General features: G+C 46.0%; 1 pseudogene; it reads right to left on the bottom strand.

The window, feature by feature from the left end:
- Positions 1-7,970: 7,970 nt before the first annotated feature.
- Positions 7,971-8,461, bottom strand: LOC114609178 (annotated as a pseudogene).
- Positions 8,462-9,571: the final 1,110 nt, after the last annotated feature.

Genomic DNA, 9,571 nt, shown 5'->3' with positions numbered 1-9,571 from the left:
TAACTGATATGAATTATTTAAAAGGCCTCTCCCACACCTCCTTATTGCGTGTCTGTATGTTCATAGCTAAATATTTATGGGTTTGATTATCTGCGTTTTATTTTGGACAGTTCTATGCACATTCGCAATGCGTTGTAAACACACTCTGACTCTATCACAGTCTAAGGTCCCGCCCTCTTTCTACCCCTCCCTCCACCTTACTTTCCTGTCATTTTTTTTTTTAGGTCATAACAGCCACTGTGTGCTATGTCCTTGGTTTTCTCCACATGTCTTCCCTAAGTTTCTGCCCCCCCCCCCCCCGCACACGTCAGACTGTCCTCTGTGCCAGCAGCCAGCAACCTGCAGTAAAAGAAAGTTAACTACCCTGCTGGCTCTTTTCTATTCCTGTCTGGACACAAAATGAGACTCCAAAGCGTAAGTTTTCCATCTTTAGGGGAGGAATTCTGCTGTATCAATGAAGCCAGGTGTTCTGTGATACTATTTTTTTAATATTTATTTATTTATTATTTATATGAGTACACTGTAGCTGTCTTCAGACACAACAGAAGAGGGCATCAGATCTCATTACCAATGGTTGTGAGCCACCATGTGGTTGCTGGGAATTGAACTCAGGACCTCTGGAAGAGCAGTCAGTGCTCTTAACCGCTGAGCCATCTCTGCAACCATCTGTGATAGTTTTTAACTGTAGCTTCTTTTGAATAGAGCCCAGTGCCAGCTACGTCTACGTCCCTCTGGTTGGGGCTTGCCCAATGCTGAGCCTTCTTGGTCCCCTTCTGACTGGATCAGCGGCAGTCCCCATCACCACCCGGCTCCCAGCCCCACCAAGCTCAGCATTGCTTCAACAGGGAATAGAGAGCAAGGGGCTATCTCAGGAGCCTCAGACCCTCCTCAGCCAGGGCCAGCCATGGTCCCTGTTTTTGTTGTTGTTGTTTGTTTTTGTTTTTTTTTCTGGTCATTCTTGGGGCTAGGTAGGTATACAGTGACTGGTTCAACTTCTCTCAGTCATGAATAGAGAGGAGATGTTTCTATGCAGCTTTTCAATGAACATTTCTCCCTGTCAATTACAAAGAAATTCAAAAGGCTTGGTGAGACGTTTCTGTCAGTTACTCATAACTCTGTTGCTCATTATTGTGGCATATTTACCTTTGTTTAGAGTAACTATAACATTATTCTTTGTGAAGGGAATGTACCAAAATTAGTCACAAGTGATGAGTCAACCCAGCGCAGCAATCACTCGGAGGTGTCGCACAGGAAAAGACAAGGAGGGATTTGCCTGAGCAATGTAGAGGGTAAAACCCACTTCATTCATTCATGTCCACAAGGCAGTAAGAGCGCTATTATAAACAACGGGCAAGCAGGAACTTGACAGATGGTCCTCAGAGACAGCCCCGTAGGACATTACCCATCCCCGCAGAACAGCTTGCCAAGCCTTGGAGAGACACTGTGCTAACTGTTGCTAACGGAGAGAAAGTTGAGCTTTCCACACAGGAAGAAGCTGTCCACATCCTTCTGTGACATCAGATAGCGAGGAAAACAAAGAGGTCAACACTATATTAACCATCCCAGGAAGGTAAGGTTCAAAGACCTGGCCTGTATTCTCTGCTTCTTCCTGATGTGGAAAAACAACTTCCTTTTCCCCTTCCCAGTCCATTCTTTTCCCCTCTCCTTTCCTCTCACCCCCTCTTTTCATTTCTTTCTCTTCCCCCTCCCCATGCCTCTGCCACCTCTTTATCTCTAATTTAAGAAAAAACAAAAACAAAAACAAAAGACATGGTCTAGCTATAGAGCCCAGGTTGGCCTCAAACTTGAGATCTAGGATTTACCACTGTGCACCACCACATTCAGTTTAGAAAGTCAGTCTCATTTCTTCTGGAAATGAAATCAAGACACTTACTTTAAGAGTAATTGCCTCCAGGTTAGTTGATTCTGTTGGTCTTCCTCTGGAGTTCCTATCTCCTTAGGAGCCTGCAATCCTTCCTCCTATTCTTCCAGAAGAGTCCCCGAGCTCCATCACTGTTTGGCTGTGGGTGTATGCCTTGGTCTGAGTCAGTTGGGAGGGGATGCCCGGGAGGGAGGCAGTGAGGAGGATGTAAAGTGAATAAGTTAGAAAAAAAATTAATTTAAAAAAGAGAGTAGTTGCCTCAGTGGGGGAGGAACACCACAAAGAGACAGATTATCGGTGCGGTGGCGTGACTTAGCAGAAATTTTGAGGAATCGCTCTACAGATTTCCATCGTGGCTGGAATAGTTCACAGTCCTATCAGCAATATATAAAGGTTTTTTTTTTCTAGTTCAACAAGTAAGTAGTTTAGACCTACTGTGTGCAGACCCATGTAACATCTAAGAGTCAGAAAGCTCTGGTATGTAAAGCAAGTCACCGGTGTGAGATACATCAGGAGCTGGAGCTTCTGGGGAAGTACAGGGACTGACACAGTTGCTGCAATCCCTTCAGAAGTCTGAAGAAAGAGTTAAATAAGACGTGAATGGTGTTTAGGCATTGTGGGCTCAGCCACACCCCTTTGGTAGACTGTTACTCTCTTCCTGTCAAGACTCTCAGAAACACAGGCACTGCAGGGCACTGGTCACTTGTCTCATTGCTGTGGTTAAATATCTGACAAAGCAGAGGAAGAAGGGCACTTTGGGCTCACAGTTAAAGACAGAGTAGTCTGTCTCAAAGAAGGCATGGGAGCAGGTGAGGAGACAGCTGGTCACACTGACTTGGCTGTCAGAAGACAGAGAGGCCATGTCAGCGAGCAGCTCGCTCCCTCCTTTGTATTTAGACTGGGACTCCATCCCACAGGATGGTGCCCCCATCCTCATGGTGTACCTTACAGTTAAATACTTCTTGACCCATCCTAGTCGACATACCCAGAGATGTATTCCCACGGTGATTAAGGATTGTCAAGGTGGCTATGAGTATTAACCATCACAAGTTGGATACACTGTTCCAATTGTTACATTGTTGCCCCAGAATGGACAGAACCTGTGAGGAGTTTGCCTTGGACTTCTTAGTTAAATAATTTTTCATATGTTTTGTCTTTGTGTGTGTGTTGTGATCTATGTGTTCACATGTGCAAATGTGGGTGCACGCATGTCACAGCATTCGTGTTAAGGTAGGACAACCTCAGGTATCCATCTCACCTGGCATCTTGTCTGATAGAGTTCTTGTTCGCTGGCTGGCTGTGTACACTAAGCTAGCTGGTCCACCAGCTCCCAACGAATCTACTGTCTTCCTGTCCCATCTCACTGTAGGAGTGCTGGTGTTATACACAAATGCTCCGTCCCCAGCTATCCATGGGCTCTGGGGATCCAAACCCAGGCCTTGTGTTCATTTGCTTTACACACTGAGCTGTCTCCCCAGCTCAGCAACTGGTTTTAATAAGGCTTAGTTCCTCAAAGGGTAGCTTGCCTGATGAGCAGGTAAAATGTGGCGATCTGGGTGGGATGGCTCTTGTCTGGGACAGCTTTGCAGAGGAGGAATGAGCATTTAGTAGGTGTCAAGAGGGTTGTGAGCACATGAGATGGAAGCAGATGTGATAAACCTTTACTAGATTTAGCAGAACAAGGCAATGCGTCACTGTGGTGGAATTGCCAGGATTTCCTGGGTCCACTCCACACTTCTCAATAATGTTATCTTCTGGGAAGGACTGGCGTAGACTTCGTATAAAGAACAGAATAATATTGCACCCATTTAAAATAACAGAAAACAAGAAAATAGTTTCCATCAGGCCTCCCACCTTGAGGCTCCAGGCTGAACCCTGAATAGTAAGAGGCAGCTCTCCAGCTCACCTGGTCCAGACCTCACATCTTCCAGGGAGGGCGTCTCTGACCACCCAAGCCGTGAGCTCTGTTCTTCTTGGGAGGGAATGCCTCTGGGGACCAATCTGTGGCCGCCTACATGGAGAAAAGCGCCTGCCCTCTCTCCTCTACCCAGTTGCCTTAGGTTTGGGGACTGCTAAGGCACCACAGCGAGAATGAAGTTCTTATTTTGATATTTAATCTAAGAAAAATACTCTTTTATCTTCCCCTGCATTCTCACAGGGCTTGCTTCTCCTCTCTAAGGGAGATGAAAATTCAGGCTCCAAAAACAGCCACCCCCCAAAGTCCACAGCCCTATCTCTTCTGGCAATAGCTGTAACAAGAGACTGAGCCAGAGTCAGCATGGCAAGGGCTGGCCAGAAGGAAAGTGGACACTGAGAGGTTTTCTTAGGATGCCTTAGGTAATTCCTCACTGGGTCTCTGCTGCAGGTAGGGACCAAGAGGACAAAACACATTGAGAACTAGACAGAGTCCAGGATCCTTTCAATGTGACAGGAAGGGAAGGAGGGAGGAGGGAGAATACTGAATTATTTTAAACAAAGCTAAAGTATTCGATGTGAGGAAGCCTGTGTTTAGAATTGCTGACACGTTCAAATATATTTTCAATATAGAGAAGAGATTGGAAGTAAGTGGATAATATTTCTCTTCCCTACACATTTACTTCCCCTCAGTCCAAGGAATGATGTTCTTGCATTTAGGTTTTTCCTCATTATATCATGTAGATGACAATTAAGAATGGGTAGACTCCCTCTCCGTTATTAGTCCTCTGTCACCCAGGTGACAAATCAGCCACAGAAGAAGGGTTGAGAGCAAAAGGCTGAAACCTGCAGGCTGCACAGGGTCATGTGACCATAAAACACTTTGCAGGAAATTAATGATACATAAGAACTAAGCATGTCTCTCTGCCTGTCAGTCTATCCCTTGATAGTTTTAATTAAAAGTCTGTCATGTCATGCATGTAAACACAGCAGCACAAACCTAACTCTCGCCAGCATGTCAAGGAACGCGTGTGTGCAGCTTGAAGAGGGCCAGACTGTTAGAGTAAGGGTTAGAATAAAACCATATACAACATGGAGATATAAAGCGCTCTCTCTCTCTCTCTCTCTCTCTCTCTCTCTCTCTCTTTCTCTCTCTCTCTTCCTCTCTCTCTCATCATTAATAATATCATCCCAGAAACCCTGAAAGGTACAGCACCTAGAAAAAAGTCAGAAAATCTGAATTTCAACAGAAAATGTTTATGAAACCTGATATGTTTTTTTTTTCTTTTTGCTTGTTTTCTTGCTTTTGTTTGTTTTTTAGACTCTCACTGTATCGCCCAGTCTGACCCTAAACTCATGACCCACAGCCTCAGGCTCTGGATGAAGCACTGCAAGCATAAGCATCACAGCCATCAAAGTCTGGCTTTCTCACAGTGACATCATCTTCAGATTGGATTGCCTGTGAATTGCCCAGATTCACAGAACTGTAAGGGTCTCCAACAGTCTCTCCTCATACACCAGAAGCCCTTCCGGAGCTGAAGAGACAGCCCAGAGGCTAGCAGCTATTGCTGCTATCGCAGAGGACCTGAGTTCAGTTCCCAGCATCCATGGCCAGAGCTTTGTACACACCTGTAAATCCAGTTCCAGGGATCCAATATTCTCTTCTGGCCTCTGTGAGCAACGACACTCAGATGCACATTGTTAGACACAGACACAAAAACAGAATTTAAAATAAAATAAATCTTAAAGAAGTATTTCTGATCTGTCTGAGAACCTGAGTTGAAACTTCAGACCCCAGTCAAAGGTAAGTCAGGCATAGCAGTAAGTCACACATGCTTGCAATCCCTGCACCATGGATGTGATTACCGAGCCAGCAGCCAAGCCTACTTCACCAGCTTCCAGACAGCAGGTAACCCTGGATCAAAAAATACAGTGGGAGCTGGACGGTGGCTCAGTAGGTAAAAGTGCGTCTCTGAGCCTCAGCTCAAATTCTAAGAACCCACGTACAAAGCAGACATGCTAGTGAGTAGTCACCCCAGCACTAGGGGGCCGCGGGGATGGGGGCAGTGCTGAAAGGGAACCAAAGGGACCCTGGGAGCTTGCGGGCTAGCCAGTCAGACTAATGACTTTCCCAGTCAGTGAAGACTGACTCATGGCACTAAGACAAAACGGAGTGGGTACAGGAAGACCCCTGACATCCTCCAGCTTCATAGTGTGTGCACGCACATCCAGAGTTGTGTTCATAGCACACACACATACACACATGTGACACACCACACACACAGACACATACAGATACATGTGACACCCCACATACACATACACACAGACACATATATACACACATGTCACACACACATACACATGTGACACCACACACATACATATACACATGTGATACCATACACACACGTGACACACCACAACACACACATAAAAAACTCACAGAGACACAGAGACACACACATATACACATGTGTCAAACACACACACACACACCAAATTAAAAAAAACTGCCCTCAATTCCACTTAATTCCACAAAATCTTTCTGAATTGTTGCCACGTATCTTCCAGATCTTGTCTACAAATCATGATACATTTTATATATTTTACTTTTAAAAGCAACTATTATCACACTTTTGATACTTCTACCTTGTTTACATAACTATATTTAATGGATGTACATTATTAACTATCTTATACACTAGAATTGTCAGCTACACTAGCATAGCTAACTCAGTTCCTTGGATCGGCAGAGGGCTGAGAGCGAGAGAAAGAAAGACAAGGAGTCATCTGGTAAAGACCAAATGCTATATTTTCAACTGTGCAGCTCCCTTTTATACTCTCCACAAAACAGGAACACAAACAGGAAAAGGAACAAAAACAGGAACAAGGAGATACACCCGGCAGCCTATCAACTAAGTTTGGATTTCTCCTCGAGCAGTCTTCTTGGGGAAATGCATAGAGATGGGGGAGCGGGCACAACAGCGCAGGTGCAGAGGATGGTGACTTATCCTTTTTCTTTTCATTAGAGGCCGAGCAGAGACAGAGACCAGACTCTCAGTGAAAAATGGGGATATTGTAATGACCCCCAGCCCCCTGCCATTGTACAGTGAGATGGTATGGTCATACCCATCCCGGTGTCTTTTTCCTGAGGAGGGGAACTGTATCAACACCAACCCCTATGCAGCCAGGCATGTCTCTCAGGGAAACTCCCTTGCAGTCCTCCTGGCTGCAGCTCGGGCCTAGGTGAATAATTACGTTTTTTGTAACATGGTCAGCTACACTTAGGCAGAGGGATCCCCTTGACCATGTAAAAGCACCAAACCTCGCACAACAGCTTGAGATTGTACCTGTTGTGCCCGAAGGTGGCACAGACACCCAAAAAACAAGTATCAGAAAAATTAGGCTAAAAACTGCCAAGGAAGTAACTCCAGCCCACTCTTTCACCAGCATTCCCACTTGAAGAAACATGCTCAAGAGAGATGACCCATCAATAGGATCAACTCTGGTATTATTAACTAATACAATCTTATTAAAGAGCTGCCGAGTAAGATAATAATAAGTAGCATTCCAAGAGCCAGAAATCAACTGATTCAAATACTTAACAGAAGAGGAAGCATTAATTACATGCACAGGTGTAACACAAATGGCATGAAAGAAGGGATCATAGCTGACAACATGTCTGGTGGATAACATAAAATCTACTTGTTCTTGAACCAAAGCAATTTGTTGATTTAAACTTAAAACAGCAATATGAAAATGAGACTGAATATCACTCTGAGAAAGCAATGCATCTGCACCCTCCCCGAAAGTTTATTCAGTGTCTGGGCAGTTTGTATGTTGCTGGATAAGTCAATGCCTGTGCCCATGGTGGCCCCGCTGCAATGGCAATGGCAGTAGCCATCCCGGCAGTAATTCAGAAATCTCTTTTCTGTCACTTCTAGACTATAACTTCAGCCCCATCAGACTCCACTGGTATCACCATAAGTCCACTCCAACAATTTACTAGAAAACAAGACTCAGCAGAACAATTTAGCTGCCCCCCACACTGGACTGAGTAAACAAAACAAAAAGAAAGGGGCCATATCAAGACAGGCACGGGGGGATCAAGGCTCACACTCATCAATACTGGTGGATTTTGGACCAGGCTCCATTTCTGACCCGGGCCAGTTCACCCCTCCTTAGGCAACCTGGTGGTCCCCAGCTCCCGGGAGGTCACCATATTGATGCCGAACTTAGTGCAGACACCTGATCAGCATAGCACAGTACAGCCCAGAACTCCTGGACTCAAGCAATCCTCCTGTCTCAGCCTCCCGAGTAGCTGGGACTACAGGTGTGCGCCACCGCGCCCGGCATCTTGGTGATCTCCAGAAAGGGAAGGTCCAAGTGGCGGGTGCGAATCTGCTCCCGTCTCTCGTTCAGGAATCGAATATAGCCCGTGACTGGGGCCTTGGGCCCATTTGGGAGAATCTTCTTTCTTTTCTTGCCTTTGGGCCAGCCTCGCTTCTTCACTGGCTCCTCCTGCTGGGGCCCCTTCTCTCCGGCTTGAGAACCCTCACTGCGCTCCAGCTTGACAGCCACTACAAAGGGTCCGTGCTGGCCTGGAGTCTTGCCTCCTGCAGGTGCAGTGGCTGTGCCTGGATGCCGGGGACTGGGGACCATGGAACATGGCCACTCCAGGCGAGACCTCAGAAAAAACTTTCCTGTGATTGCAGCCCCCCCCCTTTTCTCCCGGAGCCCACTTCCTTTCCTCCAACGGCCCCCAAGAGTTCCTCCTCCTCAGAAGAAGAATCCCCCCACCCGATGTAGATGAAGAGGAGGAAGAAGATCCACACAGGGACTCCCTAGCCAATTCCTCCTGAACTTCTCCAAGAGTTTTCTTAGCCTCCTCAATTTGTTCCTCAACCAATTCGTTTTCACTGACAAGGGCATCCCTAACCAGTTTCCAAACGCCCCAAACTGGGAATTTTTGTAATTCTTTCATAAATTCTCCAATAACCCTAGCTTTAACAGCGGTTCCTTACTACTCCAGCAACTCCTTACTATGTACCAAACCCGTGGCGTTTACTCACCCCAAAAACTTACCTTCGGTCCGTGCCCAATGCGTCTCCTGTCTTAATGCGTGCCCTGGAGACAGCCCATCAGCAATCTCCCTCATCTTTCCGATCTCTCTCGGCGAAACCTCCACTTGTCAGCTACGCCAGCATAGCTGACTGAGTTCCTTGGATCGGCAGAGGGATGAGGGCAAGAGAAAGAAAGACAAGGAGTCATCTGGTAAAGACCAAATGCTATATTTTCAACTGTGCAGCTCCCTTTTATACTCTCCACAAAACAGGAACACAAACAGGAACAGGAACAAAAACAGGAACAAGGAGACACACTCGGCAGCCTATCACCTAAGTTTGGATTTCTCCTCGAGCAGTCTTCTTGGGGAAATGCATAGAGACGGGGGAGCGGGCACAACAGCGCAGGTGCAGAGGATGGTGACTCACATAGAATTTACTGAATGATCTCATTTTTTTTCCTGTCTCAGCTTCCTTTAATACTATAGATAGAAACATTTACTCCACATTTGTCAGTGTCACTATTTCCTTAGAATGAATTCTCTGCAGCATTATTATTTAGCCAAAGACTTTGATGTCTTCCTAGCTTTTACTAAATGTTGATCCCTTTAGAAAGCTGAGTTCTCAACAGGAGGTAGTGGCACATGCCTTTCATCCCAGCACTCAGGAGGCAGAGGCAGGTGGATCTCTATGAGTTTGAGATCAGCCT

The sequence above is a fragment of the Grammomys surdaster genome, unplaced genomic scaffold (assembly GCF_004785775.1).
Source record: "Grammomys surdaster isolate TR1022 unplaced genomic scaffold, NIH_TR_1.0 125947, whole genome shotgun sequence".
Lineage (NCBI taxonomy): Eukaryota > Metazoa > Chordata > Mammalia > Rodentia > Muridae > Grammomys > Grammomys surdaster.
This window is presented reverse-complemented; position numbering and strand designations above follow the sequence as displayed.